The sequence below is a fragment of the Ooceraea biroi genome, chromosome 4 (assembly GCF_003672135.1).
Source record: "Ooceraea biroi isolate clonal line C1 chromosome 4, Obir_v5.4, whole genome shotgun sequence".
NCBI classification, from domain to species: Eukaryota; Metazoa; Arthropoda; class Insecta; order Hymenoptera; family Formicidae; genus Ooceraea; species Ooceraea biroi.
Genome location: NC_039509.1, coordinates 3,036,434 through 3,063,554, shown reverse-complemented (window position 1 = coordinate 3,063,554; position 27,121 = coordinate 3,036,434). Strand labels below are relative to the sequence as shown.

At 45.6% G+C, this 27,121-nt stretch overlaps 1 long non-coding RNA gene across 1 annotated transcript in view; it reads right to left on the bottom strand.

Annotated features, from left to right (window-relative positions):
- Positions 1-9,726: 9,726 nt before the first annotated feature.
- Positions 9,727-27,121, bottom strand: part of LOC105282579 — a 201,565-nt gene continuing 184,170 nt past the window's right edge. The window contains exon 3 of the long non-coding RNA XR_002193521.2: positions 9,727-27,088. This is a non-coding gene — a long non-coding RNA (uncharacterized LOC105282579). The remainder of the gene's footprint in view (positions 27,089-27,121) is intronic.

Here is a 27,121-nt window from a genome sequence, read left to right as displayed (position 1 = left end):
AAGTGTTGTACCATGTATATTCTAAAAAGAAGAAGAAAGTTCGTAACAGCGACAATCAACAATAAACAACTAACTACAATGGTCTATATAATTATCGTTAAAAGGCTGCAGGACAATGGCATCAAAACGATTAATGGACAATCCGAGTTCCCAAAGAAAGATTAACAGCCCCTCGAGCAGCACTAGGGAGCACTCGACGGAGGAAAATGAAACGAAATGGAGTGAAACAGATCTTCAACGGCATTCTAGTTTTCGTTCTTTCAAACGTGAACAGAGTTCCCTTCATCATCCTGGGCTTGTAGAGTAACCTGAGCATTTTGTTCGCTCATTCTGTCCCAAACAAATCACATAATGACCACAGAACGTCACTTAAAGTCAATGAAGAATGCCGAGAAAGTGAACGACAGCAAGTCACCGTGGCAGCAAGTACCTATCGAGATATCATTGAAAAGAAATATCCGGGATCACGACACGTAATCCATCACGAGGCCTAGAATCGATTATTTTCGCCGAACAAGATCGAGAGTGGTCGTGCAACGTCTTCCATCCCGCTCCGAGCTATTGAATGCATATCTTAGATCGCTGTAGAGTGCTTCTGGAAATTCGCGGTCTGGAAATTCCCTTGTGAGCCCTTCATTCCTTCTTGGTCGCGTCGAGTGCTCCACGAGTGGAAAATAATTTGGCATTGAGCCGAAACGGCCATTCGGTTCGAGGGATACGGTCCTCTTTCTACTGTCGATCACTTCCGGTTTTTTCCCGTGCGAATTCTGCTCTATCTCTTTTTCTCGTGGGCTGGAGAAGGTGTTTGCGAAAGTGAGAGGATGTAATCGCGCGAGATTTTTCCCCTTTTGTGTCCCGTTATCTCGCACGTTTCATCTTGGAGTCTTGCCCTCTTTCCAGCGGCCATGTGCATTCGCCATACTCTTATCTTTGCAGGCGACTTCAATGTCATTGGGACTCAATCAATTTTTCATGCAATTAGAACCGCTCCGCGAAACGTCGCGATAATGAGCGTAGCATTATAGGTCAATGCATTCTCACGAGAGAGCAGTCAAACGTATAAGGTAGGTCGCGAGAGCGGATATCGTCGATTTGCCATCAAGTCCTTTATAACTCTGAAGGGTGAACAAGTAGACTCATTCTCATGCATGCATAGAGAGGAAATCATTAATCTTGCAAGTGTCCAGACGAATCTAATAAGATATTTTTAATCGATTTTATGCTCGATAAAGATTCACCCTTTTAATTCGCTTTTAGCTTCTGTGCTTAATAAAATATCTACAGAAGATCTGTTATAAGTAGCACATAGAACCAAGATTAAAATTGATTCATGTCGATGGAAATTTCTTTTCGCATTTGCTAGTTATAACAAATTCTTCAATCGTCGCGACAATAATTTTCAATTTTAATATACGAACGACACTGACGGGGAGATTGCTGGCATACGGTGTTATATACGGTGTCGCGGCTTATTCGAGCGAGCGTGACGCTAAGAGAAAAATTACTCTTCAGACAAAATTATCGTGAAAAATATGTACACGCGTCAACGCCGCGCTAATGGTTGCGCTACGACGCAAAATGACCGCCAGAACGTAGACACGGTAGCGGAGAGCAACAGCCCGCCGTTATTGTGCTTGCACAGCAGTAGAGAAGGTAAATCAATTAGTCCCGCGAAAAAGGGACGAAAAAGTGCGCCACGAGACAAAAGGCAGTGTTTAACGGTGTAATGAATGTTGGCCGTTGATATGATCTTAATTCACCGGTCCTAGTAACGTTATATTTTGCGTGTCATGTCTTGATTTATTAAAATATGTTAATAAAAATATCAGTGTGATATTTTATAAAACGTAATGACACCAGTAATTTATCACAGCATTTAACAACGATTAAAATGTTCGTACAAACTTTAATTAAGAATTAAGAATGTAAGAGATTCGAGAGATTCATTCGGGCTGTCTCAGTCATAACGTCATTTCTAGGGCACAATTTGTCGCACCTCGTCACGAAATAATGTGGACGGTGTTCTTGCGTAATATCGCACGGTTATACCTCTATTCAAATATGGGTTACCCGAGAGATATTCCTTCGCGGAAATATGCGCGCTACAGCCGATAGAATAGATGCCGACAGAAATTGCTCGTTAAACCAGCCATAATACGAAGACTGCACACGGTCCGTGCCACGAATCCGTACATCATTCACCGCGAACAATTTTCATCGTACGCAAAAGGGCGAAGGATCTCCCGGGCGCGCGGCAAGCGCGAAAGTTACGGCGAACGATAATTTTTGCGAGGCGTGAAGAATACCCGCTGCGCCGGAGGATGCAGCGATGCGAGCACGAGAGAGAGACAGCGGATGTGATGTCGGTTCACGGGCATCATGACCCGGTAGGGCGAGGTGGTCGGAGGGGGTAGAGTGATGCATTTTAACCACGGCGTTCTCTTTTTTCAGATTTATTTTCCTTTTTCCGCGTGCGCACCCCCCGGTTGGCAGGGTGGTTGATAGCACCGCGAGCGCTCGCGCGATATGCAATTGCCCCCGTGTGCGCCTGTATTTAACACGCTTCGGGGGTAAGTTCGCACCAGGTCGTACCGTTAGTGCACACGCCGATGGGGAGAGTGCAACGACTGTGTTTGCTGGCTCCCCGAAAGTTGTCAGGATATATGGGTCACCGAGATAATTCCGTATCATTTACTGGGGTCACGGGTTACCCATGTAATAATACGAGTTCCGGGGTTTAACGCGAGCGCGCGCGAATATAGACCTGCGAAATTACGTGCGGTAAGTTCGCGCGATTAAGCGGGATTAAGTGCGTTTTATGTGCATACGTTACGATTCCGGTTGACGCGCCTGTATTACACGCCCGTGGAAAAATATCGGAGCAATTTCGCTCGCATTGAACTATTCTGTTCGCAATGGTGCTTCACGTCAACCCCGTTGTAACTGTGTCAGGAGGGGCTTTATGCGTTTGACGCTTATCTCACTTCATGCGATGAAGTACCGCGCTTCATAAAAACGCAGTCGCAAATGCCAGAGATTTCTGAACAAATTTCCGCAGGCAGTTGCGAGTTCCCCGTAGCTCGTGCGTTTTCCCGACACCCTCGCAAGATACCCTTACGGTTCGACTTACCGTAAACGCGACGCTCGTGCGATCGCTTCCACGAAGTCTTCGTGAGTCTCGGATGTCGTAGAGCAAGCGATTTCATACAATTTTCCGTTCATCGATTCCGGGAATCATACACAGAACAGTCTAGCAGGAACGCAGAGAAAGCGAGAGAAGTGAGTGCTGAACGCACGAAGTGTGACGCTCGTGACGGGGTAGCCGAGCGGATGTTTCGCGAACGAAAATAAAGGACGTCGTTTTACGGGATGTCATTACCGTGGCGGCTAAACAAATTAGCCCGTAAAAAGCGAGGCGGACCCTCACACTGACGCGGGTGCTTTATCCGATGCACAGAGGAACGGCGCCGTGGGCGGGGACGCGGTGACGCGAAGGGTCGAAAGGAAAGGGGGGTCGGCCACGTCTTGCATAAAGGGACGACCGCGGGCGACGACAGAAACCCTTTGGGCACCCTCGACGACCTCGTTGTCGTGTCGGCAGACACAAGGGGCAGGCGGAGGAGGAGGAAAAAGTCGACGACAGGCAGGGGGAGCACGCACACGCGCGCAAACGCGCGCAAACGCGCGCGGTCCTTGGCGCGAGCGTCGGGGGCGGATTTAAAAGTTTCACGTGCAGCCGAGAAATTAGCTCATCTAATCAGCAACGGCAGTTTTAATAACATCCCTCACTGTCTCCCCGATCCCGTTTCTGCCGGCTATGCGCGCATTAACCGTGCTTTATTTCCGCGACGCGACGCGGCCCGGCTCGGCTCGACCAGCCGGGAGATAAAAATGTTTCGCGCTCTCTTTCCGCCGGCGTCTCTCGGGCGTGCTCTCGCCGGCTCCATGATTCGCAGGATGTGTCTATGAATCATGATTGTGGCGGGCACGATGGCTACGCTGAAAAGGACGGCGCGGGTGCTCGTAAACCTCGCTCGCTCCTCTCTGCCGCCTTCGCCACCCCTTTCTTCCGGGCCATTTCCGATCGGAGTGTCGCGTCAGAAAACACTTTGCGTCTTTACTCGCGACGTGAATCTGTTCCGCGAGGGACGTAAAACGGCTCCCCGCGAAAGCTCCTCCGCAACGGGGGATGATTCATCATCCGGCAAGCGTGGATGGATAGTTCGAGCGATTAAGACGTATCTATCATGGGTTACATTTCGACGTCGGCGAGCTCGCGGCAGCGGAGCGTACAGTCAGGCGCGGTTAAACTTGTAATTATTACACGCTCTTATGATGATTTAACGACGTGCCACGGACGGCACTTTAACTGACCAATTGCGGTAATTGCGCGATAAATAAATGATAAAAGATCGTTCATTCGCTTCGGTTGAACGAAAAACATGCAGTTCTTTGCAAAATTGTACGAAAATTAAATTTTATCTAAATTACCTAAATTAAATCATGTAGATTAAGAGTACATGAAAAAGAGAGAGGAAAAACGACAGTATCAAACAAAAAGGATAAAATTTATTAGGAACGAAATTATGATAGCACGACGTTATGAAAGGTCGCGATGTAATCACATATTTTGTACGATATCAAAATAATATACTATCGCGCCAGTTATTTAACGTGATAAGACTGCGTTGTGCCGCGAATATTTATCCACCGCTGTTGCTGAATTAATAACGCAGTAAAGCCGAGCGGTGTAAAGCGGTCCATTGAAATTTCCTGATATATGACATTATATGTGTCGGCATTATGACGCTCTTCTTAATTAAGGTATTGCAAGCAGGCTGCAGCCGCGGTCCTGCCGTGACGTATTTCCTTTATGAGATGGCAACACCCGCGCTAAATGGGTCGCGCTAGTCTGTATAATGCCAGAATTCAAGAAAAGCTTCTCTCCGTGGAGCAATCTTAAGTCCAAGGACATTCTCATCTACATATCGCAAGAAAATTATTAATATTTATCAAACACGCGGATTTATGCAGACAAACGATGTAAAACTGCAAAACTGTGTACCTAACAAATAAAATAAAAACGCACATGAATTTCGTATGTACGAAGTAATTTTCCCTGTCCCATATCTCGCAATAAATATCCTTTTACAAAACAGAAATACCTATAATAAAGGAATTATCGACGCTGATTATCGGAGATGTAAATCAAGCCACGCTAAAGTAGGTATTCGGAAAACCGCTCCGCGAAAACGAGTAACTGTAACTTGATATCGATCGTCGAACAGAAGCAGAAGGCAGAAACGCCGTTGCACACCTCGTATCACTGACGATATTGAGTGCGCTTATTCGCGTACAGCTTGCGGAAGAATCGCGGCGTCAAAGAGACTCAGTCCGATTCACCTCGGCATCCCTTGTATATAATTATGCGTGTTGGATAATGACGCGTGTGCGCGCGCTCGTCCGACGAAGTACAGAGAGCGAGCGCTATTTTCCGCAGGTGCGAGCACCGGCCCTGCACGAAATTACCCCTTCGTCGCACACGGGGTGCATCTTCGTCCATAGCCGCGCGATGCCTACGTGACCGGACACTCGTCGAGATAATACCGCGGAACGAGCGGTCCGTAACCCAGATCCACTGTCCACGTATGACCAGTGCATGTACGAGTGCCACGTGTATGTATATATGTATATGTGTATGTGTGTATGTGCGTACGTATGAGGCGGTCGGGGCGGTACGTGCACGTCGTGAGACGGAGTGTTAACTGCGATATTGAGGTAACTTTACCCGCGAATTCACGAGCGCCGCTTTGACGCCTCTAAACTGCGGGGCCCGAGTATTCCGCGAGAATTAACGTCGAGAATACTTTGCGAGCGTGCGAGCCGCACGTGTATAATTACGTACGCGCGCGTCTGCGAGACGGCGCTCATACGTCTTGTCGTAATAAGACCCGCGAGAAATTATGTCTGCCCCGGGGCTGGTGGTTTTGTTGCGGCTATCGGACGGTATCGAGGATGGTTGATCGATGGCTGGATTCTCACGGATTTCTACCTGATAATTGCGCTAAGTAATCGGTAACTATCGCAAGATGGGATACATTTCATAGCGAACGTTGAATTTACAACGCAAAAAGGAAACACGTAAAATACGCTGATAGTCTATCGAAATCATGAAGTGCAGTAAGAGGTATGTTAAGTGTGCATCATCGGGCTGTACGATCATTATCCTGATATTTTTTCCTCAAATTTCCTATTGCAAGCGAAATTCTTTCATAAGAAGCCGAACAGACGGAATACAAATATTGATGCAGAATTCATACTCGAACGAGCAAGAAAATAGAAGATCGATCTTGGCAGATTTCTAATCAACCTTAAATAGATCGATAGAGGAACGAGGCACGGAGTCTCGACTCGCAAATTAGTTGTCTGCCGGACCGGCAGAATATACACGTATATTCCGTCTATATATTGATAAATAACTACATGCATCGTTTCTGCATCAGCAGAATGAAGAGGACAGAAAACGTGGGGAAACCATGAGGTGAGGAAGACCGCCTCATAGACACAGACGAGAAGAGAAAAGGCGAGAGAGAGAGGGATATATATATATATCTACTACACGACTTTAAACTCAGCCGACTCTCTCTCTCTCTCTCTCTGTCTGCCTTGCTCGTTTTCCTCATAAAAACTTTCCACCCTCCGACCACCCGTGCCGGCCTTCCCTCTCATCTCTCTCTTTCTCCCTCTCGCCTGAAAAGCGCCCCTGAATTTAGCCCATCTGACTAATGGATTATTATACGCCTCCGCCAACATGAGAACGATCCCATTCTACCGAGACTCACCGTATCTTCCGCGGAGATACCTACTTTCGGATCGATTAACGAGTTCGTCTCTCTCCAACGTGGACGTACACATATACATACGCATATCCGCCGGTATAAAGGCACACGTATACCAACGACCCAACTCTCTTGCGTTGAACGATGTGGCTAGCACGACTATCACGCAACCGAGCCTGAGAGAATGATAGGTCCGCGGGGGTGAAAAGGAGAGGAAGACAGATAGAACGAACGAACCCGATTACGAAGTAGTCCAATTTTCTGCGGCGCTGGATACAAATTGAATTCCGCGTAGGATTAACGTTAACATCGACAGATTTCACGCGGCCGCTTTTGCGCTAGATACGCTTTTCGTGGAGGCTGTTGGCCCCAACTGTCACCCGATCTGGGAAACAAAGTCCCCTGCTTTACGCGCGCGGTCGGAAACGCGTAATTCTGTAACATCCCTGGCACGGATGCGGGGTCAGGTACGTTTGTATGACATTTTTGACTGAGATTGACCTCGGTTGCGGCCACGTGAAAATTGTTTTTTTTAATCACGGAGCTTGTTCCATATCGACAACCGGGAAATCTCTTGTAGCCGGCGATCTGTAAGTTTCGCGTGACAGCCACAAATTGTTTTCGCAATGCGGCGAACCATTTTACTTCGTGTATAATCTGCATGAGACTATGCAATGTATTAGCATGCCCCGAAAACAGAGAGAGAGAGAAAGAGAGAAAGAGAGAGAGAGAGTTCGATCGTGAAAATGAAATTCCGTGAATAATCACAAGATGAATAAACGAATACGGTAAACTTTTGTGCAATAGTCGATCGTTTTATTCAGTTTGTTACTATTCTGTGTGTCAAACTTAGATATCGAATTGCATCATTTATTCAAAAATCTCTACGTTCTCACTAAATAAATAAACAATAAAAAAGATATATATGTATATATACATAAATAGAGGAAAGAAACGGCTATATGTCACGTTTTAAAGAATATTAAAATGCAAGTGGATAAAGTCAACGCGTTCTTATTGGACTACGTGGGTTGTTTTCAAACTTCACTCCACCGCCTGCACCAAAACCCAGAGACAAACAATATACTGCGATGAAAGAGGTAATCGTTTACGCTGCCGTGGATTACGCGTAACGTTTGTACATAAGTAAATTCATGTATTCATCAACATGAACATTAATATTTAATATGACTACACCGTATCGCGTGCGCTTACTTCCATGTGAATTTTGACTTTCGACGAAACATGTCGGAGCTATTGTGCACATTTTGAAATTCGGTGAATAATAACGCTTAGACCGGCTATTTAACATAGAATGACGCGATAAATTGCAATGTTATTTCTCATCTCACATACATACATCAAGCCTATTGCGCGATACCCGGCTACGATTTCATTATACATTAATGTTCAGGTTCCCGAAACTTTCTCCGACGAATTAACGTCTGACGATCGTATTTACCGTGCATTCCGCGCGGAATATAAACTGCACTTTAGCGGCGGATGAAGGAAACGGCGGTGATGGCGGACCGAGTCGGGGTAGAGGGATCTTCGAGCTTTTAGGAACTGCCGACATCTGCCGCCGCCCCGCTAATGCACCGTTGCATAAGAAATTGGGGAAATTAACTTACAACCGACTAAATTCCTAGGATGGGGAAAACGGCGAGGCAGGAAGACAGGATGAGATCAAGGGGCGGAGTGCGAGGCAAAGGGCGGTGGGCGGCCGAACAGGGGCGGTAAAACGGCGGCACCGTTGAAATCGTTATTGAGCCTCTTTCCAGACTTTCGTCGCTGTGAGTCGTCGACTACCATTTTCTTTAAGTTCCACGGGATCGTTCGGCTCCTGCTCGCTTTCCTTTCTCAGAGAAACTTTCTTAATTCGAGCTTGCTCGGGCCTTCCTGACAAAATGCGACGACCTCGGAGGATCTCCTCGCGAACTTCGCAAGGGATAAGACATTCGTTAGTTTCGGTTTAGCCGGCGTAACTACATTAGGAAATTCGGTTGGTATAGCGCGCGTCACGCTGCCGTCACATATCGAGCCTGTTGAATAATTCGGCATGATATCGAGAATTGGTAGCCTGTCGCGTGATTCGATAATTATTAATCTGCAATCCCGATTAATCGTTGATTAAGCTTCGTATATCCAGACACAGCTTGAATAGATCAAACACGTATCAGGTTCAAGTGTCAGTCAGAAACACGTATCAAATCCGAGAGAATAAAATTCGGAAGAGAAAAATTCAAATTCCGAAAATTCGAGATTATATAAATGTACCGTCGGAAATAAAAACGTCTGTACGTAATCCCTCCATAGCATTTTATGGGGCACAAATTTTGATTGAGGAGAAGGAAGGAGAAGTCATGAGTCGCCGCCTCTTAAATACCTGAAATCCGCTCTTAGCAGCGGAAAGAGAACAAAAATACGAGGGTCTCCCCTCGCTAGCACGCTCCCATAGCCATATTCTTAAAGGATCCTCTTATCCTCGTCAGGGGGTCTATATCTCTATATAAAGTTCGTTGGCATGGGGTGTGTCTTCTTTTCGAAGAAGAAGGGGCCATGCATCTCCGGGCTAATAGAGCCGGAGTGTTGCCCGCATGCCTCGGCACGCTTGCCTTCGATCAATTTATTATACTCACTTAAGCTCGCGCGCTACCCCGTGTCGTTTTGCCCTTTTTGCACCTCTAGCACCGGTTGCATCTCGCTTCGCTTTTACGGTGCGCGTTGACCGGCCGGCCGCCCTCTCTCGCACACTCGCCGGCCGATTACTTATCATTTTACTTTAATTCCATTCCTTATCTCTCATCACGCGTGCTTGGTGTCATTGATTTTCTTTTCGAGCTATTACCGTAAGACCGGATTCAATTTCCTTTGCTTCTTTTTTCTCTTTTGTTTTGTTAAGTTCAGCTTTCTGCAGCCTCAATAAAATCTCACATTCATTTGCTCGCATTCATCTTCGTGTTACACGAAAATCGAAAATGACAGGTAGAACAAATTGCATATATGCCAGTGAAATACAGATGACTCACGAATTCATTTGTGCGTGAGAACTGTTATCACTCAAATCGTTTGTCATTCGCTTCGCGCTCGATCACTTTCAGCAACGCCCCGCGTAATGTCGCAGAAAACCTATCCGCGAGCGATTATGATACGGTGGTGCTTCGAAGTTCGCATAATAACAGGCCTTGGACGCGTGCAACGATGGGAATGCGCCTCGGGCTTGGAAACGTCGATCCCTCCACTTCGATTAGTAGTCTTGACGCTAGCACGGCAGACACCGAGCCTGAAATAGTTTCAGTTACCATCGATAAAGTGCACTTGATTCCACCTCATTTAAAATTGAAGTCGTGCTCTCGTTACAAAGTCGCGACGCTGCGTCCCAGAATGCAGCTCATCAAAGCGATAAAGTGCATTCGTTATATGATCTCAAGAACAAGGTAACTAGCATTGGCGTGACATTCTATTACTCGTAATCAACGGTCTCGCTCGCAAGGACACCTATGTGTGTGTGCCGTGGCTTAAGTTTTTCTTAAAATCTCGAACGCGAGATGAGACACTCGACCTAAATTGCACATAAAAATCTGATATTAATAGTCAATTTTTTACTTGGTTATGGGAGCTCTCAGGAGCAGTCATATCCGTAAGCTGCACACGTATCTACATTTTTTGATTTATTATTTCCCCCGGAATTTTTCTCTCTGCACTCTGGACTAACGAGTTGCGGCAACGTTCTAAAAATCGCGCAGTTACTCGGAGAAACGGTGAGGTGCGCGCAGAAATTGCACATCAAATTCCAAATCAGATGACGAGTAACGAGACAATTCTCAGTCAACAGCGGGTATAGGCGGAGTATAAGAACGTGATCACTGCTAATTATTACTCCGAACATCGCGGATTACTGACGGAGCTCGATGACGGGGCGGCCGGAAGCGGTCGTTTACGGGGGAGGATAGCGCGGGATCGATTGTCGACGAGAATGGAGTCCGCAGAGCGTTATAAATGGTCCGAAAGACGTAGACGTGCTTAAATATGCGGAGCGTAGGTAGTGCAGGTCCGCGGCGTAAAACGCGAAACGTCAAACGGTTACGGCGGCCCAGCGGGGCTTTACGAGACTTTACGACGGTCGTAGCAGCGCCGAGATTTGACATAGGAGAATACGACGGGCCCCCGGGGGTTTATCTCGGAGTCGGTGCAGTTTGCGACTTCGTCCCCGTCGCTGCTTCCACCTCGCCGATAAATATGGGCAGTGATAAAATTCATTGGCCCCCGGTCGACGTATCGGTGCCGCGGGGTTGCTCGTGAGACAGTCGCATCATGCAAAGAGAGATGTTATAGATTATACATACTTCCACCGATTTCCTCTCTTCTCGTTACGCGGATTATACGCGTTTCTGTAAAATTACGGAGTTTTCATGGCTGGCCGTGTACGTATTTTGGGCTCACGAGTTATGAAGTGGTAATACCTGCTTTTACGGGAGCGCGTATAACCCAGTGATCGTTGTCAGTGCAGTTAAAAAATGTATAAATCGATACACGCTTTCATTTGATGGTTTTATTGGTCGACGATTTACTGGCGATTTATTGAGAAATTTGTTGATGGACTAAATTTGTACCTGTTTATAAAAAAGTGGCGTGTTAAAAAAAAATCTCTATTAGCATAAAACCAGCAGCGAAGGATTTTCGTTAAAGTGAATTCAGCGAGAAGATAAAAGAGCTGATGAATTTAATTACTCAAGTTTCGCGCAAAGAAACCGGATACGAAGAACGCAGGGCTTTTCTAAAAGTACGCGAGCAGCGTCTTTTTCTCGCGACGTTGTCATGCAGCAAAACACAAAAAATGGGGAGAATTACAAGTCGAAGCTTATACAGTGACGGATAACTACGATAGTGACGTAAAGACGCAAAAGGAAACGAAAAAGAAGCCGGAAAGAGCGAAAAGAAGGAGACCAGAAGCAATCCGCGTGACGGAAAAGAAATAACGGAAAAAACCTTCATTTGAGATGCCTTGCTTGCTTGCCTGGATGCCGAGCGGTTTGAGTCGAAACGCTTATAGGTGGAGGGTGAAACAGGATGGATAGAAGAGGTGGAAGGAGAGAACGAGAGAAAACGAGCTGGTAGGGTGACATCCCTGGAGACGCTACGGGACACAATCGAAAGCGCGAGATGAAGCGAGAGAAAACTAAGGACATAAAAAGCGTATCGAAACGACGAAAAGAAAGAGAGAGACAGAGGAGGAAAAGCGGTCACGCTTCAATGGAGATTTCAAGTTTTTCCGTCTTTTGAGCAGCGTATAATTGGAGCTTGAGAAGTATGAGCGTGAGAGAAGCTGGCCGCGCGCTTGCTTGCTTGCTTGAAACGGTTCGCTATATAACGCGGGGCCAGTGACAAAAGGCAATTCCTAATGATTCTGGCCCAGATAGCGTCAGTCTTTATCTTCGCAGTTAGTACCGATGACAGCCTCATTGTCCCCCGGGTTTTCTTTCGCGCCGGTAATTCGCTCCTTTGGCGCGACTTAGAGATATTTTTTTCCCTAACGAGATTCCTCCCCCTCCTCCCTCTGCCATCTCGAGCGGAGCTGGATCCATCAGGCATCGTGCTCTCGCGTAAGAACGATCGACGGTGGAGGCGGCAGCTTTGACGCAGTTCAATAGCAAGAACACAATTCCCCTGGCCTGGCACGCTTTTCCCCCTCAAAAAGCCTGATAATATTTTATTTTCCACGGGCTGCTTTCCACGCTTTCGCGTAGAAAAGAGATTTCGCGTCAGCTAACTCGTCGCGCGAGAATTCGGAGGGCGATTCGAGGGTGGGAATTCACGATAGAAAACAACGTTGTCGCGCTCGCGAGATCGCGAGCTCCTGCTGGAGGCACCGTAATTTTCAGCGCGTCGAGTATTTCATAAATAAGAAAGTTTCTCAGCGAGACGCGACCGCGACGAGTGGACGGACTGAAAGAATTCCGGCGTGTTCTCCATAGCACATTTCTTTTATCTCGCTCGTGTTAGTTTCGGGACAGATGACATCGCGAAGCATCTTTCCCATTGAGCTGGTACCGTTCAGTCATAAACTCATATTTCCAGAGTGTTGTGACTGCTCATCTTCCGAAATGCAAAAACGATTCCATCGCGTCGTCCTTACACGCACGACGCTATTGTCGGGCACCTACTCTTCGTCGAAGTGAATCACGACTGACGTAAAATCCCGGGATAACAACATCGCGAGAAAGAAATGCATGGTGCCACGTCAGTTTCAGCGGCGCACAATTTAATACCGCGTGGTGGGACGAACGGCCGGGTCGGGCTCTCTACGTGGTTATTCGGGCAGTAAATAAACCTGTCCGCCTTAAAACAATAAGAACGTCTTCCGGACTCGGTACGCACGGCTCCTCCGTTTCCCTGCCTTTTTCCCGAGCAATTTCGCTCGGACGAGAGGCATCAGGACACGAGACGGGCGGCAAAAGGAAGAGAGAGAGAGACAGAGAGAGGAAGAGAGAAAGGACGAAAGGCAGACGTGGGGCGAGAGAGCACCTGCAATATTTGTCAGAACCATCCCAAGGACAAATTGAAATGACGTGTATGAGATGGAGTTGTCACGGTCCTACTGGTGTACACACGAAGAGAGGAAGCTACGCTAGCGTACACTTGCACGCGATACTGCGGCTAGATTTGTCTGCGCGTAGCGCGGGGAAAATGCGAGGAAAACGTCTCACCTACGACTCGTGGAAAAACCGCTCGAGGCCCTCGAGCGTAATTTTAGCAGGCTGCTGGGAAATTTTCGCTCCGCGTGTACTTTGTCATAAACGATTTACTGTTCCGAGCGGTTATTATTTATGGCCATTGCAAATAGCGGATACGGTGAAATACTTTAATACCTGAAAGGAATTATGCTTCTCTCATAATTATTGTAACATGGTATCTTTACTTACGGTCATCAAAGGATATCTTCCGTATTTTATAAAATAAATAGCAACTATAATTTACGCTAAAAAGACATAAAAAGTCAAATCTTCTTCGGTTCCACAAACATATTGCGAGAAGAATCGATGCACAAACATCTCGCAATTGTTATTCAGTTACTCTCGTTGTCAAAATATATATATACACCCTGAATCTTTCATTAACTTTTAAAAATTCGTATATATATTATTTATATCATATCTCATACGAATATTTTCCAGTGACACTGCTGATCAATAACGGTATTAAAGATATAATACGATAACAAGATATGCATCTGTCCTCGTCAGCGAGTCATCGATTTGATATATATCATTCGATTTTATGTGCGCTTATTATATCCCAATATAGCAACGTACCAAGTATGAAAGGCGTCCTTGAGGTGGAACACTCAGTTCACGGCGTCATGCTTCGTTAGCGCCTTTTTGCATCATCACTTCCATATATACTTGATATACGCCTGGCAGTTCTCGTTCAAGGCCGCCCTTTCGTCCTCGTCCGACGTTCGTTGTAAGCACGGCGCTACCATTAATTTTCGAGATGAGCTCATTAATAATAATCAGAAAAGGAGCACGCGTATTGTCGATACCGTGGACGAAAGTTATCTTTTGTCCTAATTTTCGGCCTTGTAAGGCTTTTCGTTGTGACATGATAAAATCACGAAGCTTTTGTTGGTTCCTTTTTTTCACTTAATCCTGCATAAAGTTCAGCAAAGTCCTCATTCTCTGGTTCGAAAGTATATTTAAGATTTTTGCGTGAACAAATATATCGAAACATACCATCCATGTCCATTTTTAATCGATATTTACTGAAGAATGACTTTTGCATTATTAATTTTGCATTAAATGCTGCATATATTTCCATAATATTATAATAATTATTACTCTATATGTGTGTGCGTATACGCGCGTGCACTTTCTATATCAGAAGAGAATTTAATCAGCGCGCATTCGTTTCAGTAAAACTGCTCGAAGGGAATTTCTATTCCCGAGATTAACTTATTTCCTTTTCTTTCTAATCGTACATTTTCTGCAATTAAGCGGTCAGGCTAACAACACAGGGCCACACGCAGGGCCAAGTTCGTGCTATGAATACCTCGAAAGTGTTTTCAGCGGATACTACGTCCGCGTATTCATGCAGGGATACATACACTACGATGCAACACACCCGCGCGATCAAACATGTGTATCGTGAATATACGCGGGACGTAAGGCACACACTAACGAAAATTGTAGGCCTAGAACGTAAGGCCAAGCTGTTCCTAATTATATGCCATTACCCGAGGCACCGGTATATGCGGATATATCCTATGCACGTGTCCTACATGCGTGTGCCTACATGAAGGATGTGTGCATAACGCTCTCGTGTGTCGAGACTGTGCGTGTCTGTTTCGAATGCACACGTACCACTGGGGATTCTTGTGAGGTCGTAGGTCGTAATACTCCACGGGTCTTATCCGCATATCCATGCTCTTGGCGAGGATATTTTATTGCGGTCTATAATAGCGAATATTTAAGATGAATTATCCATCGTGTTAAAACACTTTAATAATTTGATTTGATTAAATAAAAATAAGACGATATAGCGCGCGGCGCGATGAATTAGAGGATTTTTTGAAAAACGATACAATTCTGATACATAGATGCAATCTAATCTACGCGACCCTTGTCCCTTGTAATTTACCTTATCTCGAATCTGCAGGGTCGAACACGAAATGTGTCGCAGCCACTTGGTTTAATGGCACTTAACGTGTGACACGAGAAAATTGTACGGTCCTTTGTGTGCGGTGAACGTTTACTGCTGTTTGACAGGACTACCGCAATAAAAGGAGTGACTTGAAAGAAAATAATAAAGGTACTTCCGAATATGCTACAAATATTTAATGCCTGCCGGCTTGTTGATTTCCTGTTCGTGTTCAAACAATGGGAAAATCTCAGATCTATCCGAAATTTTCAGATTAAAGTGCTTTCAGGAGGAAATATATAATCCTTATATTGCACTTCGAGTTAATTGCGGAAAAAAGTGAAAAACACGATAAGAGCAGAAGGAGCCACAAAGCTTTTAATTTAATTTTCGTCTTTCGGCAGGAAAATGGAATCCGTAACTAGCGAGTAGTTAAAGTAAATAAGCTGAACTCTGATCTCGAATTCAAAATTACAAACTGCACCCGCAGCGTCGCGACGGCGAGCCATCTCTCTTCGCGGGACAACCGTCTAGAGACGTAATAACTTTATTATCGCGCACCGCGGAAACGGTGATTTTGATTTGTCACACCAAACGCAGACGAGGCGTCCGAAATCAATTACAAAGTTCTGGGATAGCAGCCACAACACCGCGCAGCTCGTAGCCACTGTTCTAATTATTCATCAACCGGCGCGGATGGTACGGTAATGCGTAATCGCGATATTTCTTCGACATAGTTCATCTCAAAGATCACCGCAAACAACTTTGCTGCGTCAGTCGCGCTTCTGATGACGCGATGATAAAAAGAACAGTTTTGAATCGCGAATGTTGATATCCGAAACAAATCTCGATGTATATACTTAAAAGCTAATTACATTAATCAGACATAAGAAAATCACTTAAAAATTTATAATTTCTAATATACGAGCTTATCTGATAGTTCATCGACATCGTCAACGAAATATCAAAGTGTTTAATTTTAATGATGCACTAAAGCTCTTATATAGTAATACGCATACGGTAGAAACAGAGCACGTGTTGAGAGAGACGTGTCTCCTCTCGGACATTCTCATGTTACCGAGAAAGGAATTCCTGATACAGGGTGCAACGCGGTCTGGACCGAAAGCTCTTCGAGGTTGCTGCATTTCCTTGCGTGTCTCACGTTGCATTCATGTGCTCGCGCGCTCGCACACGAGCGGATGAGGGTCGTCGGTTAGAAGAAAAAGTTCCACGACGTTGCCTGATGGACGAAAGTGGACCGAATAAGTGAGACTTGTTGTAGAGGAATCAGGAGGGATATGGTTTCGAGTTCGCGGTTAACCGAAAAGCGACGATTCCGGTGAACGGGACGGTATAAAACTCACGGTGCATCCCTGCGCTCGTATTTCTTGCGCCCTGGGTGAACGCTGCTTTTTATATCGCGGGGATGTTTTCCGGAGCTACGAGAACCGAGACCGACGACCTAAAACCTTAGCCTTAGCATCGCGATCGTAACCTTAGCCAGTAATATTCCGTTTCTTGCGAGAGAGACATTCCGTGCGGCACGATGGAGGCACAAGACCGATCTTTTTACTTCGGTCAAAGTTACCACCACCACTAGCAGCAGCAACATCACGTCTAAATATTATGCATCGGCGAGATTTAAGGGTTTAAGCGCGGCCGCGCTCGCGCTTTGCATCGCGAATTGAATTTAAAGCACGAAACACACATCGCACGCAAAGTTCTGCGTTGCCGGATAAATAGCGCGGTTGCTTGAAATTCAACACCGATGTTAATATACGCTTCGCGTAATGTATTCGGCGCTTTAAAGTTAACTCCTAAATTAAAGTGCCTTTAAGTTTCGCCGCGAAATTCATGGAAAGTCACCGCGAGACCGTTCACGATATATTAAATTCATGACGCATTTCGGTATCTGGCTGCCTAGCTAGTATAAAAGTCGAAGCACCGAGTAGCTCGGGGATTAAACGAGAGCGGAAAAATATCAAATTTGTCACACACGGACGGCAACGGTGCGGCAACGGTTACATCTCGATGCCGTTATCCCTGCCTCGGCGCCAATGTAATGTGCATCGGAAATTTCGTCTCGCGTGTCTCGGCTTTTTTAACCAAGAGACCCCGTACCCTTTAATAGTCCGGCTTTAACGTCAAGCGCACTCCTCGTTCCTGTAGAGAACAGGTCTGAATATTTTATGCCATATTTTAAAAGCAACAGCGCGCCTGGACTTAAAACTTCTTTTTCGACTCGGCTGCTTTAGTTAACGTTTAAAGGGATATGTCCGTATCCGCGTATCGTATCTGCGAATCGTGCTGCAGCCGCTCTATCGCGGCTGTACATTTTTACAACTGGGAAAGAGGATGAGCTACGCATATGAGATATGCAACAACCGTATTTATCTTTTTGACTGAAATCCGGTCTAATAAATGTATTATATATTTTTCTTGTCCAATATTGCTCTCCCTCACTTCGTTTTCAAAATGCTTAATATTTCAGAATAACGCTTGGGGTGTTTACATAGTATACATACACACATACACGCATACATACATATATATAAACGTACATACTGCAAAATCCAATAGCCGTTCGAGAAAACAAAAGAATTCATGTCAAAATAAATCTGACGCGGGATATCTCAAAGAAGAAAATCTCAGAGAAAAAAATTTAGAACGTTTCTCTTTCTCTCTCTCTCATTCTCTTTCTTTCTTCCAACTTGAACTTGGTGATAGACGCGATGCGAATACGAAAGTAGCATTATGGAATACAATGAGTCTTTCCCGCCTTAAATTCATTGCATAACGTAACCAACTGGCGCGCCGCGAACGTGCAAGATTTCACAACGGTGGGATTAAAAAACGGTCGGGGAGGAAAAAAATGCTTCGCAGTAATTTTATTTCACCCGCTTGGTAACAGAAAAGTTAAGAATTCCGTACGAGACGAGACGGTCTCGTTTGCCTTGTTCAGCATATCACGCTGTAGAATCGTTCTGCCCAAATAATCCCTGATGCACGCATTAGAGACAATTTCTACCAATCGACATGTATCTACGTACGAGATACGTCTCGACGAGATACGTCCCACTCCTTCTCGGTTTCCCTTTCTCTCTTTCTCTCTCGGTAATCGCTATCCTGTGTCCTGGTGAAGTATTTCCTGAACCCGATAGTGGTATCTTCTGAGCTAGACACTTGCCGGAAGTGTGGATCGATTGATTGCTCTCTACGCCTCACGGAATACGTCGATAGCATCATTAATCAGCGCGCGCGGCCTCACGCAAAATCCTCGCTGCGTTTCACCACCCTTCCCTCACGTCCGTCTTCTCTCGTGTGCGTGACGTGCGCGATCAAATCGCCCCGCCTCGGATAACCCGAGACCGGCAGGCGGTAGAGGTGTAGGTGGAAAATCAAAGTAGTGATTTTTTGTACGGGGCCAATTTCATCCATGCGCCCTTCGTCCACCATGAAACGTCACGTAGACCACGACTCCCGGACGTGGCTTATCTTTTAACGACCGGATGGATTTTACGAGCGATTTTGTGGCGACAAAATTCACTTCTGCGTCCAGTTGCTATCTCGTAATTGTTGATGTTATATATGTCACTATTGAACTTTACTATTTTTATTTGCCGCCAACCTGGCATGCATCCAGCGACAGATTCATCTGACAGTGATATAAAAAGATAAATATTATAACGTAACAGTAATATTATTTCAATACTTTTATTTTATTTCCAACGAAGGTAACGCGTTATATTTATCAGTGAGAGAAATTTCGCGTCTCGTCGTTATGAAGTATTTGATGGAAAAATTTTTCGCATCGTCTGGCATCGCATCGTAACACGTTAGACGAGTACGCATTGTTTGCCTGAAAAGCAGCGCGTAATCGCGACATAACGGTCCGTGAACGCCGGCAACTGTGTTTTACATAAAGCATACCCCCGCGAAAAGTATCTTGGAGAATGGACGACGCTCGCATAATTTATGACGCGAATTTAACGACTGTATCCCTCTTGCACTACGACTTTTTACTTCTGCCTCATCTCGTCTCTTCGTGTTTTGCTCTACTGCCTAGATCTTTCGAGACCAGTTCTTGCACTCCAGAAAGATATATGTATAACTGTGGAAAAAGCTGTTATTCGTGATATGTCACATTTCATGTTTGCTCCGTAATGCTTCTTTTTTATATACATTTACATTTATACATATACATTTATTTAAATTAATTACAGATTGTGGGAATACATTTTTATGACGATTTAAAGCGTATCAAAAATTCATTTCACAAGAATACAGTATCTTTTTATTATTCTTCTGTTTAATAAGTTAAAGTAATTTAATAAAATCTCCGAGTGTCACCCTTTTTTTCGGTCTCCACTGTTCTCAGGAGATTTGATAAAATGATCTCGTCTAACTCCTGTTACTGAAGACTTCAGGTTAAAGAAATGAGTGCCCGTACTTTCCACAAATTAATGACGTCAATATTTAAAACATGATCACCTCCTACATGCAAACCACGCTCGGTGGCTGATGAGGAAAGTTAGTATGCTTTAACCGCTTTCCCGCGGAAAACTTTGAAAGTTAAAGTATTCAACCTATCGAAGATTCCGGAGGGCGGCTGAACGGGCCAAAGTGTAGTTTCTAATTAATTTCATCTAACGACCATAACCGCCCCGTAATTACCGTGAAACAACGTTCTCCGTCGTATGCCCGTCGAGAGAGAAGCCCTCTTAACTTAATGTCGCCATGTTTGTCATCGAGCAACGCAACAAAAGAACAAGCATGAATTATCCCTCTCAGTTTCAGTGTTCGCGCGCGACTGTATCGCGACTATGTATCCCGACGGAGACGGAAGTGTTTCATTGTTAAACTTTTACTTTATAGTCGCGTGCTAACGCACCGAGCTGGGCGACAAGTCTCACTTTCGCGACGTCTTACCTGACGCAATTTTGGAGCTTGTACACTGGCGTCTGCAAAGAAATGCACCCCTTCATTCAAGCCATGACATGTAGGAGGAGCGTGTGCTAAAGTTATTCGCAGCTGGAGACCTTTATTCTATTTATTTAGCTGATGGGAGAATAGCTCTCTAACACGCGCCGTCTGAGAGATACCGCGTCGGAAGCTTTAGGAAGAGCTAATCGCGACCTACTTGTGCTCCTAAATCGCGTTTGTGTAAATGTAAATTTTACATTCGCATGTATACGTCAGATGAGCATCGGATAACCGTACGTAGTGCGGAGCAGGCGGTGAGCAGGCGAACTTTCGTATTTTAACAGTTGCATCAGATATTCCATTTTATCCGACCGATCGACACAACAATATAAATCACGCGTGTTAATCTGCACCGGCGGATCTTGATCGCCCGTAAGAGCTAATCGGACACAGCTCCGCTTGCTGTTTCAGTACGGAAACTAATGGAAACCTCCGCAAACTGCATTCGTTGTGGGCTGAAAACTATCGCTCGATATACCAAGGCAGAGGCCGAATTAAAGCCTCCGCCTATGCGGAGTCCGCGCGGCGCGCTGCGATTAACGTGCGCGCGTTCCTTGCTGAATGCCCCCGGTCGGGTTAAAAATCCCTTTAGCGCAAAGGAAACTAATCAAGTACAGGAATTACGTATTTCCAAGCGAGATACCCGAGGAGTTCCGCATCGCGGTCGGCAGACAGCGAAAAACAAACAACGAGTATTTTTCTGCAGCCCCGCGAGAGAGAAGCGAGAGGGAAAATGTGTACACGCGCATGCACGCGTGTATACACACGCATGCATAGACGCACAGACTACATTCGCGCGGATATCGGAGCGTCCGCGAGTGCATACAAGCGCGGATAGCTTTCTGCAATGGCGGACGGTGTGTGTGTTTCTATCGGAATTGCGAATCGCGATCCTCGCACCCTCGCTTCATCAGCCACCGATTGTTCCCGCAGAAAAGTTAATTGAACTTTGATTTCGACCGGTAACTAGAATCTCCGGGTCGCGCGCGGCCCCGCCGATTGACTTGCATTAGGTTTTATTAACGCGACTGCGTCGCACGGATTTTCGTATGCCGTTCGCGCACCGCGAGCAAGAACAATTGTCCCGGGATGGATCAAGATTCCACGGTCTCCGGTTTCGATGGTTTCTCAAATAAAAGTTATCTGCTTCGCTTTACATCTATCGGAATTTTGCGGAAGCGCGTTCGGGTTTCCACCGGAAAATCGCTAGCACGCGAAAACCCTGCAAAGGAAATCGACAATGAACGGATCAGAATTTCAACAATAAAGCCCGGCCGCGTTCACGGCGCCAATAGGCAGAGGCTCGCTTAATTGAATGACGGAAAGCCATCACCGGTAACGCGTGTCGTGCGACGACTATCACTTCGTTCGCAGTGAGATACGAAAATACAATGAAAAATCGACAGAAATGGATAAAAAAATTTGCGAACTATTCGCGAACTATTCGCGAACTATACGCCAAATTATATTTTTCGGACGAGCCGCTATATTTGCCCTTTAATAAAAAATCCCGGTAGCCGTCACGTTTAATAAATTCGTACTGTAAATTCGTGTCTACCGCGTTCTCTTCCGGTTCATCGGTTCTGTTTTAGCGAGGCCTTTGCCACCCCTCGCACGTGACATCCGCTGGTGCTGCGCGCGCGGTAACATCGATCGCCGATCGTAAATGGATTTCCATTAAAGTACGCCGCAACGGCGGCACCGCCAGAACGCAATAAGCCCGGGATAAGAATTAAATGAGAACAAAGGGGCCGTAAAATAGAAACGGTCAATTCTGTCGTAAGTGAGAGAAGGAGGAGGACGAAGAAGGGAGTCCTTAAAATGGCTAGGCACGACCGCAGGCCTTCTCTTCCCGCTTCTTTTTGCCCATCAACTCTCTTCGACTTGTTCTCGCAGGTCCGTCGCCTTCGTCTTGACCGCCTCCCGCCACAATTTCCGCCCGGTCACCTTATCGACAATTCCATTGTTCCAAAAATTTCATCCCCCGGCCACCGTGCTCGTGGCAACGTTCCAACTACGCGCGCACAGAGTTACGTGAGTGGTAACAAATACCATTTTCCTTGATTTCTCCAAACTTGCGGATGACAAAAGTGGCGGTAACATTGTGCGTGAATAAAAGATATCTCGTAGGTATATATACGTATACGCAATAGATGTCTCTGACACGTTAAGTCAAACTTAGACACTCATTCCTGAACCTCTTGCATCACCGAAATCTCGAGTATCCGTCCGAAAGTCCTAATGGAATACAATTGCAGTTGTCGTGCCGCAGACAGTGACACCACTTTGCGATAGGCTATTTTCTATGGAAACACATACTGAAAGGGAGCATTGACGAATCACAAGCGGGGATGCAGCGTCTGCTGCCTACAGTTTGTACGTAAACGCATGAGCCTGTTTACCAAACAACCTGTCAAAGCTTTGCCCACCCAATTTTCCGCGAGCAGTTAAGCCAACAATGTGCCACTAGGCACAGCAGTCTGTTCCCTCTTTCTCTCTCTCTCCTCCCTCCCTCTCCCTGCTTCCCCTCACGTCTCTGCGTACGTGTTCGTGATTGTATGCACTAAAATGATGGAGAGAAAGAAGCGCTGGGAGGAAGCAGCAGAAGGAAGATGAGGTCCAGGTTCTGGTTGCTCCTCAATTCACTTCGCTACCTGTATGCCGAAATTTAGGAACGCCCTCGTTATTGTGCGTCACCCCAAACCCTCGCGGCAATTAACGTACAAGTAAGCTCGTTGGAGAACGAGAGGATGCCCGTGGAATGCCACGAATCATGGCCGAATAAACCAACTCCGAGAATTTCGAATTGACACGCATCTAGTGAATAATGATCTCCAAGTTGTTTGCAATAGATTTCCTTACTTTTTCATTGTATCCGTTTTTCTGAAGAAAGCAATATCTCATATTATCTTGATAAATATTCAACATTACTATTTGGGAATATCGAACTGGATTTTCTATATTATTGCCTTCCTTAACATAGTTAGATAATGAAACTGTATTTTGCATGTAATCATCAAGTAAATAAATTTAATTTCTTTATCAATTTTTTTATCTTTTTGTTTAAGCTTATTTCTCATCAGCACAGAGAATGCCGAGAACACTTCGCGTTGAATCCAACTACTTTGTTAGTATCTCGATTAGTTCGTTACAGTGAAAACGAGACGAGCCGAAATGCATTTGAGTAGAAAAACTTGGACGATATCGTCGGGAACGAAACATAGCGCAACTAATGACGATAGTTTCCCCCACGAGAAGTGGATTAAGATTTTCTCTCTGTTAGTTTGTTGAACGGCAACAAAAAGATACGAGATGATGGATGACTTTCACCGCAGTTTTATATACGACATATAGGCTTCAGACAAAAAATTTCTTTCTCTCCTCGTGCGCGTTTGACGGCGGAATTCTTTCAAATAGTGCATAACGTAAATACATAATGTTACGGTGGAATTTTTCTACTCGGGCAAAAAGCTGCAAATAATATTTTTCATCAATAATGAACAATGCAAACGTTGCTTTTCAAAACAGAAGGCTCAATAAGCGAATAGAAATGAAAAAAACTATCTATTTGTGAGTATTAATTGCCAACAATCAACACAAATCAACGAGCACAAATTTGCACGAATTACACAAATTTAATCGCGGTATTCAGAAGTATTGAATATAAATATAATTTATAAAAAAATATACGAATGCAAAATGGTTCGCGCGTACAGATTATTTTTAATAAACCTTAACAAACTAAACCACAGCGACACGGGTAAAAATAAATTAGCGAATCACGGTTCATAAACACGTGCTGGAAAATGCGGCGGAGTTTAACGCAACGCTTACCGCGTGTTGTCTCGCACGTGGTGCTCACGTCGCTCGTAAAGACGCGTGCTCGATCACCCTGGCGACGCGACAGGGCGATTCAACGTACGTTAAAAGCCGAATTCACAGTCCGAGCCAAAAGCCACGCGAAGAGACTGACAGATGTACCGCCCTGAAATTCCGGGTCCTTTATCTTGTGTGGAGCCTTTCTATCTCTCACAAGTCTCTCTCTCTCTCTCTCTCTCTCTCTCTCCCTTCTCTCTATGGCAATCTGTCTCTCTCTCTCTCTTTTGACCGTTGGCTAAAATTTCTGGTATTGTTCCCCGCTTTGGGCGCATCGCACTCTTCTTTTTTTTTGGTGGGGGAGAGAAATCTTCAAAAAGACCGGCCGCCCCCGGGGACAGGGAGGCGGCGGTGTGCGGAATTCTTACCCGCTAAAAAACTCGCCCGAGCCGCGTTGGGCGTTGTGGATGCGCCCGGTTGTGTCGTGAGGGGCATCGACTCAGGGAGGGCGCATCGCACCCTCTCTGTTCATCACCTCGCGCGCGCGCGGCACGAATCCTTCCCGTCGTCATTGTCTATCCATGGTTACGTCTCCTCTCTTTCGTCCGCGACAGCTTTGAATTTTCATTCGATGAAACGAACGAGAAATCCCGCGCAAAAGAGGAGAAGAAGACGGAAACAGGTAGCGCGCGCGCGCGCAAGCGAGAGGAAGTGGATGCGTAAGAGGAAAGGCAGAAGAAAGAGAGAACAGCAGCGACCGGGTATCCCGGTCGCGCGCGCGAAAGCTTTCTTCAAAGAGTGCTCCATTATCCGCGCCAGGAAATCCGAGAGAAGTTCGAGCATCCGCCGAGATAATCGAATTCTTACTTCTCGACCGCCCTTTATCTTCCCGCAGGCCACCCCTGCGAGCCCGTCTCCCCTCGCTTCCCGCTTTGAACACTCGCTTGAGCATCCTCGGGACGCATACATATTTATTCGCCTTCATAATGTTCTTCTGTGTTGTGCTGCAGTATCCTCCTTTTTGCGCCCTCTCGTATTACACTAGCGTATAGTCTACGTCTAGGCGCTTGGAAATGATGGTACGCGTTTACGCTTCCGGGTTAATCTACGGGAGCTCTCAATTTACTCGTTCGAACTATGAAGCTGCGCTTTACGAATGTAATACCACGATTTCAACATTGTGTGTACGCAGTCATTACCTCGCGTCGCTTTATATAGCGTGTAGCATGGACTACAGCTCACAAACGTTTAATCAAAGTAGATAGAGCTCTAATCAGAAAATACTCGAAATGATAATCACGTCTGCGAGTGCCGCGCAAACGAACGAACGTCGCGCGATATGCGCGTCGAAGGGCGGAAATTCCAAATGTACGAGTACCCGCTTGTAAGTCCGCTCCATCTCTCGCCAATAATTTACGCATATCTGCTCGGCGCGCTGATTAAAGTCGAGGGCGGGCCGGAAGGGAGAAAGGGTCTCGCGCGTAGGATCGTAAAAGCGTAGACTTTTAATAATGTTCGGCGAGGCGCGGCGCGATTTCGCTACCGTTCGTATATACGTGTCCTCCGTGTCGGAATCGTAATTAGCGCGTCGGAGTGCGCGGCACTCACCGATTCGATCCCTTCGTCCCGCAGCAGGTAGCTCATACTACCAAGTTATCGGAACAATCGGTGACTGTGCGATCGCTTTTTTACATTTTGCAGCAGAGCCGACCGTTTCGTGCGCCGACTGCAAACTCGTGTGGATAACGAGGTGACTATCGCTACGGTTAAATATCGATTTGCTCGCCGCGTCCACCGTAAATTATTGCATTTATAAATCAATTTTGTCATCTATGCAACGTTAACGGCACTTTTATGCAAAAGACTTTCAAACTTTTTTTACCGTTGACCCCTTCGATTTTTCAACGCGCGCAAATAAATCATTTTGCATCAAGTGCAACGATCTTGAAAAATTAGATCGTTCGGGTATACTAAATATTTCTCCGTTAATCGGTTGGAATATCTGTTCGCGTATTTATCTATACCAGTACACGTAACGCACCCACGTCAGATTGCTGCTAACGACAGTCAAGATACCCGCAGGAAGGAAATGTCCCATTTTACTTTCTGCCGCAATCTAAGACCCATAAAGTACATGTTCTTCACTGCTTTCATGCCGGCATTGTGGGGCACGAGGGCGAGAGAGTAGAGTGAGCGGAATGTAAGAAAAGGAATAAATGAGAGCAATGGTCGTTACATGTCACGTAATTCTAGATCTTCCAAGAAGCACTCCCGCTTTTTTGCACGTACAAGTGGGGACTAATGCGAGATTGATGTCCTGCGGTATTAAAAATGTATCACGTGCGGGTCGCGCCCGAGAGGGCAAGGCTTTAGAATTACAATTAAGTGTGCAATTTATTCGGGCGCGTTATTTCCGTATAAATTTCGCCATTCCCCAGCGCTGGTCAGAACGCGGGCGAGCGGGGAAAGCAAGGTAAAATTAATGCGTCTGCTCGCGAACTGTAGCGACACGGGGTCGAAACAAGCAGAATTCTACGAGAAATCAGTTTCCGCGACAAATCACAGATGTGCTTCCGAAAATGCTTGTCTAAATTATCTTTACAATGCGATGATTGCTCAACTTGTCATAGAGAGAAGGAAACTCATCATAACATCGTAATATAAGTAAATACAAGAGGCAAATTAGAATAAAATATCTTTTTAAAACGCAATCTCGCGCACAAAGCTATGTTAATTATGTGAATTTACTTACAAAATTGAATTCAGAGGCCTCGTATCGTCTCTGCGTCCACGAAAGATATTGTGGTACTTACCTAAAACAAAGAAAAAGATCATGGTTAATTTTC